The sequence below is a fragment of the Passer domesticus genome, chromosome 13 (genome assembly GCF_036417665.1).
Source record: "Passer domesticus isolate bPasDom1 chromosome 13, bPasDom1.hap1, whole genome shotgun sequence".
Lineage (NCBI taxonomy): Eukaryota > Metazoa > Chordata > Aves > Passeriformes > Passeridae > Passer > Passer domesticus.
Genome location: NC_087486.1, coordinates 18912135 through 18935663, shown reverse-complemented (window position 1 = coordinate 18935663; position 23529 = coordinate 18912135). Strand labels below are relative to the sequence as shown.

The window sequence follows — 23529 nt, the reverse complement described above, 5'->3', positions numbered from 1 at the left end:
TAATTATATTCATTCATGATTAATCTAGGGTTTACAAACCCAAAAATTAATCTGGATTATTGTTTCTTCTCACGCATGAAGTTTTTATTTTGACCATTTGTTACTTTAGTTTTCTTTATTGTAGGAAACTACAGATAACTGAAAATGCAGGGAGGAAATACGGAACATCTTTTAGTTTTGTCTGTACAGTCACTGAATGTAGGTGTGCTCAGACCTGGGGACATGGAGCCTTCTCGGCATAAATTGGTGCCATGAGCCTGACCTGGCACATCAGTGAGAGTGACAGGAGCCTGCTGCAGACTGGCACATTGCAAACATCTTTGGGGCAGAAACAGCACTGAGCAGAACCTCTGGTACTCTCAGTTAACATGTTCTCAGGAGTTCTCTCTGAGACTCAGATGCTTTGGTTTCATTATCTCCCCTCTGTCAGGCCAGCAGAGCCCTGGGTCTGCACAGGGCTCCTGCACCCTCACTGCAATGGCTCTGGGAGGCTCACTGGGGTCCTGCACCCTCACTGCAATGGCTCTGGGAGGCTCACTGGGGTCCTGCACCCTCACTGCAATGGCTCTGGGAGGCTCACCGGCATCTGGGGGGGCAAGACAGCTCCCCCCCCAAATAACATACAATAGTCTTTAGAATACAGTAGGTTGATGAAAGTAAACTTAAACAGTAAAGTTGAGCAAGTCCCTGGACACTATTTACATATCAAACTTTATCAGTTAAATCTCATTGAAGTCACTGAGAGTCTCACAACTGTCTTGAGGTCCCTCCTGCTGTGACTCAGCGGTGCAGCAGAGAGGCCCTGTGGCCACCAAACCAAATCCAGATGTCAGATTCTGCTGAAAACCCTGAGAGCACAAGGGCAGCTCTGTGCAGGCAGGGGTTCCTGCCTGGGGTGCAGGGAGGGCATCGTGAATGTCATTATTAAACACTCATTGATTTACAGATAAAATCCAGTGATGCTGAGGTTGGGATCATAATCACTCTCCTGACTAATTGTGTGTCATGGTTTGAGGCTGGCTCAATACCAGTGCCACCCATGAAAATACACTTTCCCTAGTGGCTTTTGTGAGATATGATCAGGAACAGAGCAAAACAGGCTCCAACTTAGGCATAAAGGAGACAAACTTTATTACCTACAGCATCTAAAAAGGAACAGACACAAAACTAAGAATGACTACCCTCCAAACACATTCCTCCTCCTTCCCCCCTTTTTCCTCCACAGCATGAAATGACACCACAGATTTCCACACCGTCACCATCTCTCAGATAATCAACTTTCAGTCCATCACCACCTCTCAAATAATCAACTCTCAGTCCATCAGGGAGAGAGGAGTCCCCCCTTGTGTTTCCATGTCACTCGTGGCACCACTTGGAGAACATTTGCCCTCGTGACCTCTTCCTTTCATGTTCAATGCTCTCACCACTGCACGTGGACCAGAACTGCTTCCAGGGTTCTCCTTTTAAGGATGCCCCGCCAATTCCAACAAAAGCAGCAGCCTCTCAGCTTCGGGACACCAGTCCCCTCCCAAATTCACCCCCTGGGGCCTCGTGAACAGAGATCTTCCTCTTCACTGAAGACCGAGGGCATCACTACATCCTCCTCAACCGTCTCTGTTCATGCCACTGCTTCACAGCACTCTCTTGGCTCCAAGGCATTGCCTCCCCCTAAATGCAGTCTCTGTGTCACAGGAAAAACATGGGTCTGTCCATGGCCATACAAGAAAAGAGTCCAGCCCAAGGCCACTCCATCATCTCCTCCCACCTAGGATTCTTCTCACCTCTTCTAACATCTCTCACTTGTACTCACTCTCATCACACTTGCCCACTGCTTCATCTCTCTCTCCTCATTCAGATTCAGGAGGATCAGTATTTGTAAGGTTTCCATTATTCTAGAAAGGGGTTAAAATCTTCACCTCTGTCTGCCCAGAACTCCCACAGCAGCCAGTTCTCGGTGCCGCAACCCCCACTTCTCCTTCTGGCTGGCTGTGCTGCCAGCACATGATATCAAATTTCAAGGCAGCACAGGAACTGGTGCTCTCTGTCTCTCTCCGGTGGGATGGGGGGCCCGATGCCTCTCAGTGTTCTTCCACCCTTCCATCTTTCAGAGCCTTCACCCCCCTCCTCTGCCCAAAGCTCCAGCCCACCTCACCCTGGCTTCATGGCTTCCTCTCCCCCACCCAGCCCTGGCTGGGCAGGGGAGCTCTGACCTCCTTCACTGACCAGGACCAAGAGAGTTCTCCTGGGAGTTCTCTGCTCTTTTTAACCCCCTGTGTTCTCAGAGGCAGTCCGTACCTTCAGTGGCCAAACCAGGTGCCAATATTCAAATCCAAGCACTGATTAGTTTGACCACAACCTCCCAAAAAACTCACTTCCTTCATAACCTACGACATTGTGGCAAGCATCACAGAGAAGAGTGTAGCAAGATTGTGTGGCAGCTCCCACTAAATGTGTTATTTTAAAGATTCTTAGCAATTATTTATTTTCTTTGATAAACTATAATATATTCCTTTACAAGTCATATTTCATTAGGCAATTTTACTCATTCTCAAATAAACAAAAACCCCCAAAACCTTTGTTTACAACTTCTTGCCTTACAGGCAGGAAATAAGGATTCTTTGACTTTTTGCAAACCTTTATGATTCAAGGTAGTTAATTCTTTTTAATATAGAAGAAAACAAGTTAGGGCACAGAAACAATTTTGGTTGGATCAGAAATGCAAGGTTTATCCTAAAGCATTTACATGTTGGTATCTGAATTGGAGTATTTAAGAAATAATAAACAGTATACAAATGAACATAGGAAGTGATCTTGAAATATTAAAATTCTTAAAGCATAAAAATGATACATGTTAAAATTATATTAAAACATTTATAATGTTTAATCTTAAAGCAAAGGTAAGCACAATTTTCAGATCAAGTTTTGAAGTTGTAATACTGCAAAGATGTGTGTAATGTGCTTCACTGAGGTTGTGTTATTCTGAACTGGCATGTTTCACTTCACTGACTGACATGTTGCTATGGTGTGATTCATGCTGAATCTTTGTAATCTCTATTGGTATCCAAACATGCTGTGCATTGTTAGATAATCATGTACTAAATCTCATGTTAGTGTTACATCACCATTCCACTACAATGTGTAGCAAAAGTAGTGATGATTATTTAATATTTTTATCCTGATAGTTTCAGCTACAGAGTTTCAACACACACTTAAGAGGAGTTGTGTTGCTTATTGTGCTTCCCAAGGAGTATGTTATGGGAACAGTAAATTTCTCATTCAGTATTTCATGGAACCAATACAGAGGGTTTCTCTGCATCCTCTGTTTTCTCTGTTACAGCACTGCTGGGTTGTTTGCCTGGCTAACAGTTTGTCCTTGATATCCTGTCTGCTTGACAAATCAAACAACTTGTTCTTGTATTTTAGTCAAGGTCCTTCCTGGACCCTTCTCATGACTCCCATCAAAGTCTTGTGGGAGCAAGGTAAAACTCAAAAAAAACCCCCAAGAAACAACAATATTTGCATATAGCAAACAGCTCCTAATTTCTTTGTAGTAATTTTGATTTGAAAACTAACCCAATAGTTATTAATTAGAAGAGTAACAACTTTGGTTTTACTACATTTTGTGGTTTTTTATAATCTGTGGTGGAAACTGACTGCATTCTGTTAATATTCCTAGCTTGATATTAAAGCCTATCACAGAATCACCATCCTCGTTCCTGCCATGCCTCCTGGCACCTCTCAGTGCAGAAACTTTGACCTTTCTGTACACATGGCACAGCTCTGACAGAAGCTGACCTTGAACTCGCCATTCAGAACCCAGGCAGTATAAAGAGATCCTTTCCTCACTGTAAGACCTGTGAATCTCTCATTTATGTTCTTGCATTCTAAATGAGACCAATCTTTTGGAGGTCAATTGGCAAAGTGGGCCAAAACTTTAAAGGTAACCTGCCGGAATAAATTCTTTTGGTTACACCAAACTGGTGTTTACACTTGGCTGTCTTGGTACTTTATTTGAGACCTACCTTTGTGGTTTATTCTATAGTTACTTGCAGGCTTCCAAACCCTACAGGTTTGGTTCTACATTTGATGGTTTCATGCTTTCATGCTCAGGATATGAGTAACTGTTTAAAAGGCTGAAGAATGTAGTTAGTTTTACAATTGTACTTGATAAGTTTATGAATGAACTAATATGGTCTGGTCGCCTGGAGCAGCAGCAGTCTGGATAAAAAGCCCTGGGAAGCCTCTTTCAGGGCTGTCTTCTGCATTCCTCTGTTCATGTCTGTATATATTCAGTGGTTTAAAATGCTGCATAGATAATTAGCAATAAGTTTGACTTTGATTTAGAGGGTCATTATGATGTCTTTTTGTTACCTGTATACTGGCTTTGTATTCAGCAGCAGCTGTAAAAATAATCTCTCTTCTTGGATGAAGTTCAGAATGGAATAAAAACAATCTTTGTAATACTTCAGTCAAATAGTAAATGGCATTTGGGGATAAATAGAGGAGGTGACTGCAAGCTTTAGTGGAAAAAGGATTTTTAAAAGGATTGTCTCAAACATAGTACAATAACTCTTGAGATAAGGAAGGGGGTTAAAGATGCAAAAGTGAAAGAGTGCACTCTTACCTGTTGCCAATTTTTTTTTCATGTATGCATTACAGCTCTATTTTGTAATGGTCAGTATTGCCCTTATTGTGTTCTATTTACATGTCTGACTTCTTGTTTGGATTTTACTTGGTGATTTGGTATTAATTTTTAATGTGAAAGCACTTAGCATTAGGAGTTTGACATTTTGTCTGACCTTAATCACCAAGAGGATCATGAGAGGTTTATTCAGTGGGAAGAGAATTGTTACAGCTCCGACAGAAATGATGGGAAATAAGTAAACAGCCTTTTAAATCTTCACCAGAAATCAATAGAGCTTAAAGATGATGGACGTTGGTGTTTTTTGCTGCTTAAGGACTTCAACCTTTTACGGGAAAATATCTTCTCAGAGTGTCAGCGCTTTTTTGCCCAGCACCATGAATCACTGCTGCAAATAGAACACTCTGCATAGAGCACTTCATCATTGTTACACAGATGATGTTATAGCTCTGTCTCTCTCTGATACTGCAGATGTTTATATTTTACACATAGAGGTGTGGTGCTACCTCATAATATTGCTAATTAATGAATGGTCAACAAAGTAATTATGTGTTTTTGATAGTATTTGAACTGATGAACTCCTGGTTTTATTCTGTAATTAAAGCCTACTGTTTAGAACTTTTCCAGTTTTATCTTCTTCCCTGTGTCTATAGAAATACCTTCCTTTAAGTGTGAGTTCTCAACTTTTAGTAAGTGGGAGTAAGAGCTCCTCTGAAGTTTTGTGTCAGCAGGCCTTTCAGAGCCAGGCAGATTTTGAGCAGTAGCATAGCAAATTATGTACTTTGGCTTTTCATGAATGATTTATTAGACGTTAGGCTGATACAGTAGTTAGCAATATATGCAGAAAGAGCACTATTCAGACTGAAGTATTTGTACATTTGCATCATCATAAGTCATTTGTTGTGCTATTTGGGGTTTTATTATACAGTATTGGATTCCGTTTTAAAACAGCTAAGTATACAGTAAATTATATTCAAATATAGTAAAGTTGCAGTTAAATAGTAATTGAGAACTTGACTTTCAAGCTTTCAGTTAATTTGTTTGCATCCTTATGCAGCCATTTACTCTGAATAAAGTGAAGGGGATTTAATTTTGATTTGTAGACAACCTTTTGTATTGAAAATAACTGTAGTGACTGTAGTTTTATGCTAATATCTAAGCATGCCACATATACTCTTAGGCAAAATTGTCCCTTAAGACCTTGTGATATGAAGTGATCTTTGATTTAAGGCTGCAGTACTTTGGCTACAGCTGTGTTCAATGATTATTAAACTGGAGTTATTACATAGCAGCTGATGGAATTTTTTCTGTAGTTTATCTCAATTGATTACCCGTATTGAGTACAGAGTGGCAAACATTTAAAGCCGTTCCTCGTGTTCCTGGTGCAGCAGCCAAGCCCTGCACTGCGCTGGGCTCCGAGCTCCCGCGGGCCTGCCGGGGCTGAGTCGGGTGGAGCCGGGATGGAATGGGGATAGAAGAACCGGAGTGGAATTGGGGTGGAATGGGGATGGACTGGGGATGGAGCCAGGGTGGAATGGGGGTGGAGCCGGCGGTGGAATGGGGATGGAGCCGGGGTGGAATGGGGATGGAGTGGGGATGGAATGTGGATGGATCTGGGATGGAATGGGGATGTGATGGGGTTGGAGCCAGGGTGGAATGGGGATGGAGGTGGGGTGGAATGGGGATGGAGCTGGGGTGGAATGGGGGTGCAATGGGGATGGAGCCGGAGTGGAATGGGGATGGAGCTGCTGTGGAATGGGGATGGAATGTGGATGGAGCCGGGGTGGAATCAGGTGGAGCAGGGATAGAGCCGGGATAGACGCAGAGAATGGGGCAGGGACCCCAAGGCTGGTATCCTCGGGACAGACTGGAGCCCTCCTGGAATCTCAGGGTTGTTCACCTGCAGGAAAGGGGGCTGTGTACATCCAGGCAGTGTTTGGTTGTCTCCTTAGTCAGCAAACACATTGCAGGATGCCCAGCTTTGAGAACAGTACCTGGAAGAGAAGGAAAATCTTCTAAATAGCACAGCTCTGTAGTCATTTTCCTACCTTTCATCCACTGTTTCGATTATGAGGGCAGTGGGTAATCTTGTTTCACTTAACATTAAAACTAAACTAGCAGAGATGGCAGGGATATTTCAGGACTGGAACCTTATTTTTGGATTACTTTGATGTCCTTAACATACAAATACTCCTTTTAAATAAGTTAAAAGACACCGCAAAGAAGTACAGAAAAGGGAAAGAAGCACATCATGCCCTCTCACTAGTTCTTGTTGTTTAGTTGATCTGGACCTAAATTTTCCACTGTTAAGCAGATAATTTTGCTTACTTTGTAGTCGATTTTTATATATTCAGAGATTTCTTCTCTGTGATGGAGGCTGAAGATTTGCCTTTACTTCTCTTTTATTGTTTTAAGAGGACAGACACAGACACCAGATGCTGGGTCAGAGCCATTTCTTTCAGGGCCAGAAGTTTGGACTTCTTTGGAGGTTTTCCTGGGACAGCAAGCACTTTTCTTAATTTTTCAACTTTTAAACATCATGTAATTTTTAGTGTTTTAATATTTACCACATACTAATGCTGAGTATGGATGTTCTTTGACAGCCTTTTTTTGATGATTTCGTGTAGCTTTAGTAAAGATGAATAAGCATTCTATGCTTATTTCTTAACCAGTGAACGACACAATAGCAAGCTGTAAACTTGATTTTTTTTTCAATTTGTTGCTTTTCTTTTTAAACCCATTGATGAAGCTTATTTGCCTTAAAAAATGTCTCCTCCTTTGGTCTGTCCTGTTGTAAATGTGAAGTAACAACTGTGTGGATGTTACCCCTCTCTGCTTACCTTGGTTGCAGCTCCTGAAGAGAGTCTTTCAAAGCAGGAGGGATGTGCAGCAGGTCTGTAAGCATTTAATGGAGCCTTTCCTGGCTGCCTGGGGAGCCCTGGGAATGTGGGCTGGGATGGGACAGGATCGATCACCATAAGTGTGTGGGGGAGGGAGGGGACAGCTAAAAATTCTAGGCAGGTAAAAGAACTTTTTAAATTAAGGATGTTGCTGGCCCAGGATCAAACGGATATGGCTACCAAACACCCTTGGTTAGAAATTCAGAACATCCAGGCTCATCCAGAAGAGCCTCACAGAGGGGGAATTGTGAAGGGAAAATTATTAACAGATTTTGAAATGTAATTTGAGTGACTTATAAAAGGATTAAGGGATATGGTTGCCTGTATTGGTACAAACAGTATTCAGCATCCACAGGATTCCTTCTAGGTATTTAAGGTTTCTTTAGAGACTTTATCTGTTCTTTAACATGATTGAATAATGGAGAAGTTAATTTTGCATTTCCCTTTTAAAATCTTGTATTAATGCTTGTGAATCTATGAACATAGAGTATAACTAATGAGATTTCTGCCTCGTTTTTCTATCTGAAAATAATCTCTAGATGACATATTGTCCATCTGGAGAGCAAAGGAGGGTAGGACTCATGCAGAAGGCAGTGGTATCCCTGCCGATGGCGCAGCCTTGCTGAGGTAGCCAGGGAGAGCAGCTGATGGCTGCTGCTGCTCCTTCCGCTGCCTGGTTTCACTTCTGAGCCCACAGTGACTGCAGTGCAGAACTCAAAAGAGGATTTTACTGCTTTGTGCTCTGTACTATAAGTGAAGCTGAGTTTGACAAGGTTCTGCTGCTCTGCACACACCCTGGGAGCTGAGGCTGTGACATCCCTGTGACATCCCTGTGCTGCCTTGGCTGCAGCTGAACGGAGACAGCGCCAGACAAAGCTCTCTGTGCTCGCAGCACTGCCCTGCTCGCTCTTCTCTGGGATGCTGAAGGTGCATGTCAGCCTGCCAGGGTGAGCTCGGTGCAGTTGCTGTAGTGCTGGGTGGGAAGCTTGGTCTGGTGGTTCACACTGCAAGCTATGTGTGGAGTGTGTAAGAAGGTCTTACTTTTGCTGATTTTCAGGATGAAATTACTGAACTGCTCATTTATGATGTAATGCTTATCTTCCCTTTCCTTGCAAGTGGTTTGTCACAGTAATTTTCAGATGTCTTTAACATTCCCATCTCTTGTGCTTGTATCACATAACGAGACTCCTTTGCTGCGTGTTTCAATTCAGTGTTGCAGAAGAGGAGACTGAAAATGAAACCAAGTGTTGATCCTTCCTCAATGGTAATTTTGTTGGATATTAATTGGTAACTTGTTTTGGATAGACACACAATTATTGATCCTTGGATTTAATAGAAGATGTGAAGCAAAAGGCAGCAGAAAGGACACGCAGAGCAATGCGTTCTCTGAGCAAGCAGGGCCATAGCTCTGACTCTGCCACCTGCAGTGACAGGCTCAGTGTCAGTGCCACCTACAGTGACAGGGTGGGTGTCTGGGTGGGTGTCAGTGCCACCTGCAGTGACAGGATGGGTGTCAGGGCAGGTGTCAGAGCCACCCAGAGTGACAGGGTGGGTGTCTGGGTGGGTGTCAGGGCCACCCGGATTGACAGGGTGGGGTGTCAGGGCAGGTGTCAGTGCCACCCAGAGTGACAGGGTGGGTGTCAGGGCGGGTGTCAGTGCCACCCAGAGTGACAGGGCAGGTGTCAGTGCCACCCAGAGTGACAGGGTGGGTGTCTGGGTGGGTGTCAGGGCCACCCGGAGTGACAGGGTGGGTGTCAGGGCAGGTGTCAGCGCCACATGTGGTGCTGCAGGTCCCTCCTGTGTCAGGGAACTGCTGGGATCATGCTGTACATCTTCATCAGCCAGGCAGGCACAGCAGCCTCATATTCCCATGAGCTGTGGCCGGGCCATAATTAACCTCGTGAACCCGGATTTCGAACAGAATGTAAAATCAGCTCAGGTTATCAATTACAGTCACACTCCATTGATGGTTGCCAAGGAGAGCTTCTTAGGAAGCAAAAGACATTATGATTTGCTCATTTCTTCATAAAGTAGCAAAATATGTTACCATTCATTAAATCATAAATCTAAATAATAGCTCGTCTGTAGATTTAATATCTCCTTATTTTGGTGCATTACTCACAGGTCATGGGCCAGTACCACGTCCGTCATTAGCAAAGCTCACAAGTAATTGTTATAAAACTGAATTAGGAAATGTTTTATGAAAAGAAATTACTACTCTTTAAAAATAAGGGAATTTTATCAATGTTTTGAGTTTTTAATGTAATCATTTTAATCTATGTTGTAAATGCTTAACCCTTGAATCTGTGGAAAACTAGTTTTACATAATTCAGGGACTTCAGAGTCCATATATTTGTTGTAACTTTTAAGCATAATCATGAATTAAAAGCAGTATTTGAGATTATGATCTGTTGAGTTTATCAACTGTTCTCAACTGAATTTATATCTTTTTAATACTAGTCAATGATGATGCTTTATAGCATCAGTGTTACTCAATGTTAATAGCACAATGTTTATAGGTACTCAATGTTATATGCAAAGGAAATGATAATCTAGTTAGTTTTAATTTTTTTATTCTTACATGGTACTGTATGAATATGCAGAGTATTTTTAAACAAACCTCTTATGTGTTTTTCCTATAATGTACTTAATTCATCATAAAAATGAATGAGGTTATTAGTCAAGGACTGACTGCTTTTTCATAGTTTGATTGCTACTGTCACCAGTGTTTTACAAATCTGGAAGGATTCCCCTTTAAGAATAGTTTGTCATTATTACTCTATAAATGCAGACAGTAATTTATCTGTCCACCTCTGCAATATCTTATGATGGAGGAAAAAATCCTATTACATGTCCATAATATATAGAAGATCTTTAGTATGCACTTCAATAATTCTTATTTGTTCTTTTCTCTTGTTAGTATTGAAAATTTTATTTTCAAGCCTACTTAAACAAATAAACACAGAATTACTAGAATATGTCATCTTTGAAAGGCAATAAATGTTATTTTCTTGAGAAGACTTGTAACATACTTTTGGTCTTTCACATATAACTGTCCTTACCTGCTAACAGTACCCACAGAGTCCATCCATGCATGAGCAATCTTTTCTCAAACTTCCCTTAATCCTTTTCCTTATTTCATTTTTTGTAAGTATGGATTTGTTAACTGCTTGCAAGATATTTCAGTCATATTATTAATTAAGGCTGTCCATCAGAAAACAAGGAAAGGGCCTTTAGGAGACCATTTGACCTCACAAGGAAAGAGTCTGATAAAATTGGGTTGTTTTTTTTTACCAGCCCACAATTTAAACACAGTCTTATTTAAAATAAAAAAAAACCAAAAAAACCAAAGAAAAACAAACAAACAAAAAACAGCATGAACCTCATGTAAGGGTAGTCCATCCATGGTACATGAATTCAAAATGTTACATTTCTTTCTGTATCCTTACTTGTTAGATTTGGGAAAACAAATTGTATATAATTCTCTTTAAAGCAATTGCTGGTTCCTATGTAGAACATAGGAAAAATATCTGAAGTATAAAATTCGGGTAACATAAATTCTTGCATCAAAAAAACCCCCAAACTAGAAAATTATTTAATTGTGCTTCCAGTCGGGGTTTAATATTGTCTGTTTCCATCTATGGGCAGGGGTTCCCTGCCCACTCTGGAGGTTTGTCCCGACTCTGGCTCTGTTGTTCAGAAGGGCAGCATGGTTTGCACGAGGTGTGACAGGATTTTGTGTGCAAGCAAAGCGATGTGCTGAGGTCTGAGGGAACCAGTACTTCTTTGGATTTTATATGTCTGGCTGGAATTCCGGAGGGCTGTATGGCTGTATGGAAGCACTGACAGAGGGTTGCCATCCCCAATTACAAGGGTAACAAAAGACACCCAAATTAAATTCTGAATCTTTGAAACCAATTCAAAAATTTTTTTTTACCTGTTGAATTTCTTTCTCTGCCATTCCTTTCTGTCTTTTTCTGTCCTTCTTAACAAATGACTTTGTAGTATATTTGCTAAAAGATTCTGAAGAGCTGCTTGAATAACAGTATTAGGTGCAGTGTTAATTATCCTCCTTAAATGCATTTGCATGTAGGTGATACCTGATTTATAAAAAAAAAAAAACAACCAACCCAGTTTCCTTTTCAGCTTCTGCAGACACAAGCCAAATCTTGGACAACAGGATTCTTTAATGTGGGTTTGGGTTTTTTTCCCCCTCACATCTTAATTAGGAAAGGGAAAGTATAATTTTATAAAATAAAAACTGGGTTTCTGTATCTAAGCAGTATTTTCTGGATTGTGCTTCTGCAACAATATTTAAGATACATGAATGGAACAGCACATTGGCCGAGGCCTTGGAAACAATGAGCATTATTCATGCCATGGAAATCAGCAGAACCTGAAAACTGTGTTCCTTAATAATAGGATCTCTTCTCTTGCATTGGAATCTAAAAAGTTCTTTAATTCTCAGGTTTATCATTTCACATTCTTAAAGTTCATTTCTTCCCCCAATCTGAGGGTGATTTATGGATGCACTGTTATGGATGAAGTAGTTTCATCTTTCAACCTCACTGTATTTTCTCTAGCATTTCTATCACTTAAGACCTCAAAATAAAGGTGAGAGAAGATGAATGTGTGTGTGGAAGAGCTCTCAGCTGGACCCAGCCCCAGGTATCTGAAACTTTGCAGTTTCTTAAAGTTTAATGAATGTTTACTGTGCTCAGCAGAACAATCTGAAAGGTCAAATGAAAACCAAAGGTAGTATTCCACTGAGCTTCATCACTGTGACACTACTGGTATTGCAGTAGTGGAGCAGCAGTGTTTTGTAAGCAGAGTGCTTTGCTCTCCTCGAGTGGTTGGCACACGTGGGGACGGACACAGGCAGACCTGACACAGCGGCCTGTCTGGCTGGGATATTCTTCCATGGCTTTTTGAGTCTGTGTGTTCCTTTAAAGAATCCAAAACACAAACATGTTCAGATAAACGGAGTGTAACAGTAGTAGGTGGCGGTGTAAGCAGCAGACAGTGTCCTGGGTTCAATTTGGTGCAGGCAGGGGCAGGGATGTGCCAGGAGCCCTCTCACCTTGGTCTGGGGGAGCAGCTCCAGAGCACAGGGGGTGCGGGGGGTATGGGTGGTTCTGGGGGCAGAGGGGGTGGTTCTGGGGTCACAGGTGGGTGCTGGGGGTACAAGTGGTTCTGGGGTCATGGGTGGTTCTGGGGTCATGGGTGGTGCTGGGGTCACAGGTGGGTGCTGGGGGTACGGCGGGTGCTGGGGGCACGGGGCTGCTGGCTGCTTTGGGGTCCAGCCTGCCCGTGGGAGGGCTCTCCCCCTGCACCCGGCGTGCTGCAAGCAGCTCCTGTCGGTGTCAGACGAGGTTTCCTCGCTGCTGCTCTCGCCGAGCCGAAGCCGAGCCCAGGAAAGGCGGGATAATGAGCGGAGCGGTGCAGGGAGGTGATTGATGATCCCCGGTTCTGACAGCTCCAGTGCCGACATTCCCTGGGCGTCCGATCCGGCATTAGCATGCTGACAGCTCAGCATTTAGGACATTATGGTAATTTATCCTGCATACGCTGTCACCTGCACTGTCAGAGTTTGTTTTTAATGATGGTATAACTATTTTGTTTGTTTGTACTGCATTCTTTTCATTTGGCTAATGTCTCCTCATTAGATTGCACCTAGTAAATGAGAGTAATTAAGTGTTTCCTATAGCTCAGATGCAATGATTAAGTTGCAGAGTTGGTGCTGATTATGTTTTGCCATTTATCTCTATTTATCTGAGAATAATCCAGATGATAAACACATGTAATTTTTTAGCTAATGTTCAATAGATGAAATTTATGGCTTCTCAACGGAGCCAAACAATGTGTGTATTTTTATATGAATCCTAACTTATTGTACTTATATTTCTGTTGAATAAACATACAATTATTCGTGCAACTAAGAAAGAAAAGTGGAAAATCTACTGAACGTAGAGATTCTCACTTTTAAAAATGCATTTGTGTATGGAAAATGACTACTCATAATTCACTGTTCAGTGACTGTCTTTATTCTGCTTTCTCAAATATCTACAGAGATTCCTGTGGTGATATTTCTGAGGATTTTTTTCCTGCAGTTATTATCTGTATTTGTTATTATTAATTCTAGAATACAAATTGCATCTCTAGTACTGAAATGTAATTTTCATATAGACACTTGCAAATGACTTAGTTTAGAAACAAAACAAAAAAAAATACACTGAACACATCAAATTAAGTACCTCACAGCAATTTGTAAATCTTTATTTAACTTTCATGCTGTAGATAGACATTGAAAAATAGCTTGAGCTATTTCTTCAACACAAAGTAGCAATAATTAATTTTCATACAAATAGTAATGGCAACACTAGGAATACCCTGAGTTGTTTGATGATGTTCCTTTGTTTTCCTGGCTCTATGACCTTCCTAGCACATCACACTATGATGTGCTATTTCTAAATTAATTTACTATTTCTAAATATATAATTAATATATATACCTTGAGAAAGTCAGACATTGTAGCCCCATAATTGTGTGGGGTTTGTACATCAAAATTCTGATTGGCTTCAAAAGTAGCATCTTTTGTGTGTCCCCAGTTAATAAACTGCTTCAACACGGCAGTTGGAAGCGCTGTTGAGGCACAGACCCTGGGCTAGTTTGGGGTTTCTGTTAAATGTGGATAAATAAAAGCTGGACAGTGTTTCAGGCGTGCCTCCTGCCCGGCGTTCCTGGCCAGCATGGGAGCGCCCTCTCTGTGGTGTTGTGTGTCCCTGTGGTGTCACACAGGGGGCCATGCTGTGCCCGGTGTCCCTGGTGTCCTGCGGCTGGCCCAGTCACTGCAGATGGGCTATAGCGAGATTCCAAACACACCTCTCTTTGGAACAGTTCCTCTGCTTTGGACTGCTGTTTCCTCCCGGATGTGTTTCCCTGAGCAGCTCCTGGCCCCCTCTGGGCAGCGTCTCCCTGGCAGGTGCTGTGCAGAGTGTCACCGAGGTTCCTTGGGCTCAGAGCTCCGGAAAGCCCCAGGCTGGCTGGTTCGCCTCGGGGTGCTCAGCCCGTGCCAGCGCCCCCATCCCAGACCCCTCTGCCACTGAGGAGGTGACTCCTGGAGCTGGGCTTGGTCCAGAGGGACTCTGCCACGCTGTGAAGCATGGTCAATAAAATCCATTAGCTTTGTCCCTGTTTCAGGTGCTCCCACCCTCACCTGCTGAAGAGGGGGACAGTGGGTTTGAGCTAAGGGGAGCAGTGGGCCCAGGGGCAGATGGACACGGAAACCTGCAGTGAGCTCCAGCACAGTGGGGCAAAGACAGCTGAAACGTGCTGGGCAGGAGAGCTCGGGGCTGGTGGGCAGGGCCCAGCCATAGCCCACAAATTTAAGGGATTTTCAGTTTGTGCATATTTGTTAGGCTGGTTGAGATTTTTCCGATATGTCTTCCAGATGAGTACGCAATTATTTAAGATTCAATTTTCATTTTTTAATACATAAAATCGTATTATTGATACAACTTGGTAGACTTCTATCTTGAAATATATGTTAATCAGATCAAATTGTTGCTCATTAGAATTTATTTGTTTCCTGAGAACATCCATTTTAGGGCATCAGCATTCTTTCTGGAAAAGCAAATACTCTATTCTGTTTATGTGGGTCAGTCCTGGAGTAGCTGCATAATATCCCGTGTCTGGAATTCAGTTGTCTTTTCTCTTGGGTGGGTCAGGAAGGCAGTTGAAACAGGCAGTAATGGCTGCTGGGCTTTCATTTCTTTGTGACTGGTAAATGAAACACATGCAGCCTCACCAAACTACATGACTAATGACAACCTCCAGTGGCTCCTGCAATCAAAGATTAATTTGCTTTATCAAGTTTAAAGAATAGTAGGTGATAAATCATGTCAAAAAGAAATAATCAGTGGCAGGCTGATGTTCTTTTGCACAGTGGAGGACAGGTGCAATAGAGGATTCATCTGCCATAGACTGTTAATTTTGTTCTCATGCTGATGCGTTAATTTTTATTTACTTGATTTTTCAGTCAAATGGGATGTATTGTCAACTAATATTTTTACCTAAAATATACAGTATTGCTTTATAGCTCTAAAATTAAACATGTTTAGAGCATATCACTTTCCATCAAAATATCTCCCATTTAATTCCTTTAATAATTGATGGATATATCTCTCTCCCATTGGGTTTGCTGTCTTGGAGCACAGCTTAATGTGGACAGGAATAAAAATATGCTGTACGTATCTGGTGCATACATAATATATTTCTTTTCTCTGCAGTTGATTCTTGTTTAGCCAGATCTGCTCTGCTGTTCTCTCTGCAGGAGAAGGCTGATCTTAGCCCTAGAGTTGCCCTGGTGCTGCAGTTGCTCTGGGTGCTAGCCCCTGGGCAGCTGAGGTTTGACCCATGTGGAACTTGCTGCCACCTCCTCCCACCCACTGGTGGCACAGCAGAGAGGGGTCAGCGTGGAGCAGGACAGAATCAGTTCTCCTGCTTCTCACTTAATGAAGCCATTCAGAGACTGCAGCTCTGACACTTATGCAATTACTGAATGTAATCATCCTAATAAAATCTACAGTTTAAAAAAATCTGTTGTGGTATGACATGGCATAGCATGGCACTGACTGACCTGCATTTATTGTGAATCCTGGTGTCCACAGAGCAAGGGCTGCAGATGTTTGTTTTTCAAGGAAAATCCTGTGCTAACTTAGCTCTCCAGCTGCACAGTCGATTGTTGAGCATTTTCAGTCCATATTTCAGTTAAACCACAGCCCAATAACATATTTGGCAACAAAGTTTTCTGTGTGTAAGAGAATTTTAGTAAAGGAATAATGCAGATTCCGTTATCTTCAGTCGTGGCTAGCAATGCTTGTGATTTCATACCAATATGTGAGCCCTCTAGTGGCATTCTGAGTGCTGGAAGTGTGGCTGGCAGGGTGCAGGATGCCTTAGGAGAGATGGGCATACACACAGGGTGGCTCATTCTTAACACGGTGATGGCTCTGAGAATAGGTTTGGGGAACAAGGCCAGAAGAGTCTGTGTTTGTCTACTTTGGGCCAAAAAAGAAAAATATCCCCCTATCAACTTAAATCTAAAATTCTATAGCTAAATTAAGACATTTCATAAATTTCCTTCAGCAGGCTTTAGGAATACAACTCCTCATAACAGCACTTTCACCCCCGAAAAATATCTGTTGCTGTCTTCAAGTTGATAACAGATGAGTGAAGATAGGTAATAAATAATAGTATGGAAAGTCTTCTTGTTTGAACATGTTTTGCCAAAAGCACTGAATATGAAGTTGGGTGAGAGAAAGGAGAAACATTCTCTGAGTATGACTGACATACTTTATGATGATTTAGTGGAACACCTCGCGGCCAGTTGTCGCTTTTGTTCACGGGTGTTCTAAGGCTGTCACACCCCTGTTTCTCACACAACAAAGTCACGGTCTAATTCATTGTTAATTGTTGAATGATTCTTTTTATAGTATCCAGTGATGCCCCAGGAGCCACGTGGCTTCCTTAGATTCTTACATGTTAAAAAAATGGAGTCAGAACTTTAATGTTTGAAGCAGTACGACTTGGGTTCATCTGTGCATCACTTGAACTTAGGAAGGCTTAGGGCTTTTTCCACTTAGGAAAAAGGTGTATTTTAGTTACAAGAAAAATGAAAATAAACATTTTCTCCAGAGCATCTGGTTCAGGTTTGTGTTAGATTTTGCCAGTGTGTGGTGTAGCAGGGTGTGATTTTCATACCTAATTGGATTAGTAAAAGGCAGAACAACTGGTGCATCTCTGTGCATCTGCACAGGAAGGAGCAGTGATAGGCTGTTTCACCCAGGCAGCGTGCAGGCTGGGGCAGTGGAGACCGTTATCTTGTCTGTAACCATTTTCCATATCCTAAAATCAAATTTTCAGAACAAACAGCAGTTGGGCTATGCTTCATATTTCATTAGATAGGCATATCCTCACAAAATTATTTTGATTAGCCCATGCAGAGATCTTTCTGACATTTACTTTTGTGTGCTTATAGAGTAATCAAAAATGCTAATAATGTCCTGATATGGGTCTGTTTCACATACAGGAATATATTTTTGAAGTACACTTTTCAGACTTAAATGCACTTTTGTTAAACACCACAGGAAGGCAAACAGTTTTCTGTCTTCTTTCACTTGCCCTTCTTCTGAAGCAGGGAGGGGAAAAATACCCCAAGTGTTCCAGTGCTGTGTTTCACACAGGTTTCATCTGTATTATCTTTGTTGGAAGAGTTGGTAGTTGGCATCAATTTGGATCAAAAGAACTACAGTTAGGAAGGCCATGAGGAAGGTTCCATATTATTTCTCCAGAGCATTCTCACTACTGACGAGTTGTTTCTTGAGGCATGTAGCTCTATTGAGAAAGGTGTCTTCTGGGAACAAAAGTTTTATTTCTGAAGCAGGGTTTTATATCAATTTAAGTATTAAATGATTTGTATAGATATCATCTACACAATAAAATGGCTGATCACAAGATACGTTAAAACTTTAGTATGTAAATCAATATAAAATAATATTATTTAGATTTTATAAGTATGTGCACAGAATCTGATGATTTATGTAACATTAATAGAATAGACTATTTTGAATGAGCTCTGAACAGCACAAGTTCGTTCTAGTTTATGCATTTTCTTTAATAACTAATTTCTTCTGAATAACAGTAACATTTAGATTGTTATTTAGATAGTAATATAATCATCTCAATATGTGTGCTAAACTATATGAACTAAAAATTTAGTTTAGCAATTTCTCATAAGATAGGGGTGAGTCAGCAGAACCTTTCCAGCTCACTGGGCTTCTGAGGTGCTTCAGATTCTCCAGCTGAGACCAGCTGTGTCTGATGGCATCTGTCATCTTTGCGAAATCCCTCATCTTTAGACAAGATCATTGTGTTTGCTGAAGGGGTCAGCAAAACGAACCATGTGCGTGATTAAAGACTTACTGTCAGTCAGATTGTGAAGGAGGCGGTACAGGAGGCCTGGGTGGGTCCTGTGGGAGCCCAGGGCTGGGGAGGGCACTGGGCTGCTGTGGGTGCTGCTGGCTGGGGACCTGCGGCTCCTCTTTGGCTGCTCAGCATCAGCCACCCCGTCCTTCACTGTGTTCACTGCCCTGTGAGTGAGAGGGCCTTTTTTTACTTTGCCCTGCATTTTTCTCTCTTAGCCTGGTGACAGTCTGTGTTTCTGCCAGAGCCAAGGCAGGCTGTGTTTTTCTGTGCACAGCTTCAGGGTGTCACCCCTTTGTTTCTGACTTCATCTTCAAAGGCTGCAGTCTGAATCTCCCTACGTGTTACTGAGAATAATCATTGATAAAGGTTCTTTACCAATTTTGATTGATTGATTTCATTAGTTTTTATTACTTTTGTAAGCTTTTCGATAAATACTCATTAACTGTAATTCTGCTCCTTGCTGGTGATCCAGAGTTGGATCTATTGCTGTGTTATCTGTACAGTATATTTGTGTTTGGAATTTCTTGACTAATATTTTACTCTCTCAAATTTTAGCTATATTTTTAGTTCCTAATTTCAGCAAAAGTTGAAGATTGGCAACTTCGCTTTAAATTATGCCTCTCAAATATTTTGTGTGCTCATAGGTCAGACCAGCTCATTCCTTTTTCCTGAGCTCTTGCTTGATTTCAGTGCCCTGTGTTTTAACTTGAACTCTTGGGTAAAATTCAGAGTTGATGAATTTTCAGTATTTGAGTATCACTGTGTTTTTATATTTAAAAATATCTGTATCTCGTCTTGAACCAAACTGTAGTTTTTAAGGGTCTCTCCCATTAAACTCTCTTTCCACTCTGCAGAACTTTGAGGACTCCTGTTCCTCAAAGGACCCTCCTGGTACAGACATACCAGGCTTCATTGTTATTCACTTGTTATTCTTGACCATCTTAGAATTGCACCAATATTTCATCCCCACAAACAGACAGACTAACCTGAATTAGGAAACCACAGGCTCTGCTTTGTTTGTTGTCCTGGACACCTGGCTTATTAAACATTGTTTTTGTCTGCTTTAGATAAGGAATGTCTTTGTCTTGCTGTTTTAACCACTGATGCAAAATACAAGAAAACACATACTAGCAAGGCAAACCTAGGATTAAAGGAGTGGAAAAGTGTCTGAAAACTTATTTCCCATCTCATTTTGTATCAAGCAATGCTTGTCCAGAGTGAGAGATGTGCCCCACAGCATCTCTGTTCAGAGTGATGGATGGCTGTGGGAGGAATTCCTGGTCCTGCCATACCCTACTGACATGTCAGGGGTGTTATCTAAACAGGCAACAGCAATGTCTTTAAATGGTTTTACGAGTAGGGAGTTAAAATCTCTTTCCATGCTCAATTAAAGAACTGCCATTTTGGAACTACAGAGGGAAAGTTGTGTGAGCAAAGCAAAACCAAAGCTTCAGGAGCTGTAAAAATCATTGTGAGTGGAGAAAATAATATTTCAACTACACATCTGAATTTTAGCTGCATGATGATATGAAGACAATTAAAAGGAATGTAATGTTTAGGGTAATGATTTATGAGACAATCAAATTGTAGGGAAGAAATTTATGAAAATAGTTGAGCACACCAGCCTAAAAATAGTGCAGATGGAAAAGGCAAAGACAGTGCACCTCAGCGCTCTGTGCCATCAGCAGTGAGGACTGGACTGGCCATGGAGCAAAACTATTTAAGAGCAGTTCAACAAGCTTAATAGATATGTCTAATTTAAAGCATTTCTTGGAGAGATGCATGATGAAATAAAACTGCAGGGTTTTTTTGTTGTTGTTGTTTTAAATCTATTTTTTACAAATAAATGCTTTCCCAAAGCTCTGATACTTTTTAATTAAAAATACAAATCGTGGTTTGCATGGTATGTGCTGGAGAATTATTGTTTTATATTACAGTAATATGTTTCAATTATTATTGAAAACCTTATTTAATTTTTAGATTCAGGTGTAAATCAGTGTTATCATGCTGTAATTGAAAAATTCTGCTCACCTTTTTTTTCCTGAAGGTATCTTGAAGGGCATTAATTAAAAAGGCAATTTATTTTAAAAATACTTTCACCTGAACTACTGGTGCAAATTTTATGTTTAGTTATGTACATCTGTCGGAAAGCCTTAAAAAGTTACCTTTTGTTTAATCTTATGTGGAGCCCCTGGTTCATGCTTGTCTGTTTAATAAAGGGTCAGATTTTATTTATGTGGTTAAGTAGAACATAAATGTAGACACTTCACATGATGTACCATGTAAATGTAAGCCTTTGTAGTTACAAGTTTTTTTGTAGCTGGAGAATTGTTTTAAAAGGCGTGTAATTTATTAGCTATCAGTAGCTGCTTTATTGCCTTGCCGCGCTGCAGTAATAAATAAAAGAAAGTGAGCTGATTTTACAAATGGCACACAAGGTGCACATTTTGTGAAAAAAGTCTTTTTTTTAAAGAATTGGCATTAAATCCTTTTTTGTGATGACAAAGAGGCTAAGAGTGCAAACTGTATTTTCTGTTTATCGAAAACAGAGTCTCTTTTTCTCGAGGGCATTTTTTCCTATGATCATCAAGGGATTTCAAAAGCAATAAAGTGTGGAATCATTGTTCGACTTGAACAGTATTAAAACTTAGGTTTTAATTTCAGTGAAGTAATAAGATTTGAACCTGTCTCACATTACAGCACTGTAAGGCATTTAGCAATTGTATTTTAAAGGAGGTTTTTAAAATGCAGCTCACTTGAAAGCTAACTGTCTATCGAGTAATTAATAGTTTCTCTTCAGCACAGGCTGTTGTGAATCACACTAAGAAATCTTGGTTTTGTTAATAACAAATTAAGATAATTGTAAGGGAGTTAATTCCTAATTAGTTTAGACTTAAAATCTGTTTTGCCCCTTTCTGAGATGGATTTTCAAATGAAGACAAAAAAAAAAAAAAAGACTGAGGATTTCAGCATGATTTTCACCCTAGGATTAAAAAGGAAATATCAGTGTTTACCTGCACATTTCAAGACAATCTATTTCTTGGTTAGCAGCATATGTCAGTTTGCCTTTAAGCAGTGGTGAAGTATTTAATCAGTAAACATACTTTATAGCATTAATGCAATTTCTGTTTCAAAATTGCACGCTGCAGCTCTGCAGAGCTTCTCTCTTCTGTACTGACATGGGGAACTCTGGGATACTGGAACTCACTGTGCTCGCTTTGGCACAGATATTCTCTGGGTTCAGACTGAAAATATTCCTTCAGGTTGGTAGGTAAAATGTGGGCTGGTGAGGGCATGGCCATACCTGTGCCCTGCAGCCGGAAATGCACAGGTGTGATTTTGGGGAGGGGAGTTTGGGCACAGGTGCCTGTTCCAGCTGCTGTGGTGCTGGTGCGGGTGCCGAGAGCTATGGCCTTCCATGGTGGTTTTGAGCAGCAACTGCCTCCATCAGCCATCAGGTTTGTTCCTGTATTTTAGTAGATAGCCTAGACTGTAAATATTAGAGGATCTAAAATAAATCAACATATTATCCTAAGGATACAAAACGTAAGAGCTATTTGTGGCTAGGAGCCCTTGACAGATAGTTTGGCTGAGGCAGATGATTGCCCGCCTCTTGGATCTGGCTCCCATTGCTGTGCCTGCAGGCAGTGTGGTGTTATAGTTGTATATTGATGTCAGGGTTACTACTGAGTGGCTAGCAATGACAGATGTCTATAATTAGAGGCAATGCTGCCAGTATTTCAGAGGAGCCGGCCTATGTTGAACCATTATCTTATTTCTGGCTTGCCAAAGAGGGTTGTTCAAATTGCTGGTATTAGCTATGGTGGCTGTAACACCTCTGCTTATGCCCTGGGATAAATGTGCAAAAGCATTGTCATGTACAAACCTGGTGCAAAACCTCTTCCAAAGAAGTGATCCTGCTAAATTTCATGTGCTTAAGGCTTGATCTGGAGATGCAGAACACCTGCAGTGCTGATATTCAGTACAGTGCAATAGTTTTGGATATAGAGATTTTAGAGCTATACTAAGTATCTCTGAGTTTTATTCCTTGTTTTTAAGTGCCAAAGTGATGTAGCTTCTTGAGTGTTGGTGTTTATTGCACATAAGTGTGCTGATGGGCCATCATTTAGATACAATTCAGCATCTGAATAAAATTTAGCTGCACACTTGTAATGGTTATATAGGGACAAGTCAGAGTGTGGATTACTGCTATACAAGTACCTGTATTTCTGGATCTTTTGGAGTGTTCTGACTGGCAAAAATATAATCTTGTAAATGCACAGTAGTGCTTCATTTCAGTCACAAAGGATTCTAAAACAGCATTTTGGCTTATTGTTAAGCAAATCTTTGACTGCATGCATGGCTTGAATTTCTGCAGTTCAGTGTATAGCTCTGATGGAAAGTGCAGCCCAAAACTGTGCTTTAAAAGCTAAAAATCTTCTGGAAGATGTTCAAAAAGTAACAGCTGTTAATAGAATTTCCGTTTTCACTATAATATTTGTTCTTTAAGCCCTGAAGGGGAACACAAGAGACGGTGGAATTAAAACTCTAACAGTGCTTAACAAAAATGAAAGTCTAAACAAGACTGTTTAAGCTAAGCATCCTTTTAACTAATGACTAAGTGAAAACCTAGCAGATAAACCCATTTCTTTTTTCTTCTTTGTTTTTCATGGAGAATGCTTCTCAGGCTGCATCAGTAATAAGAGCAGTTAGTTCATGGTAGGTCTCCTGTGTAAGTTCAGCAGGATTGTACCTCTTTCTTTCAAGATTTTTAGAAAACATGGACTAAGAAAAGGAGAAATAAATAAATAAGTAAGTAAAAGCTGAGAGATAGTAATTGAAATAGAAATCAATTTCCATGTAAGAGAAGGTTTATTGCTGGCATCATATAAGCATTGTATAGATCAGGAAGCAAGGAGTTAATAACTCTGGCACCCTAGACTCCTCTGAATCCTCCAACTTATGGGGAAGAACTGGGGAACAGGGCCTGGAAAACAGCCT

At 41.0% G+C, this 23529-nt stretch overlaps 1 long non-coding RNA gene across 2 annotated transcripts in view; it reads left to right on the top strand.

Annotated features, from left to right (window-relative positions):
• Positions 1–23529, top strand: part of LOC135280416 (uncharacterized) — a 99448-nt gene that overhangs the window by 16297 nt on the left and 59622 nt on the right. The gene's annotated exons all lie outside the window — the stretch shown is intronic.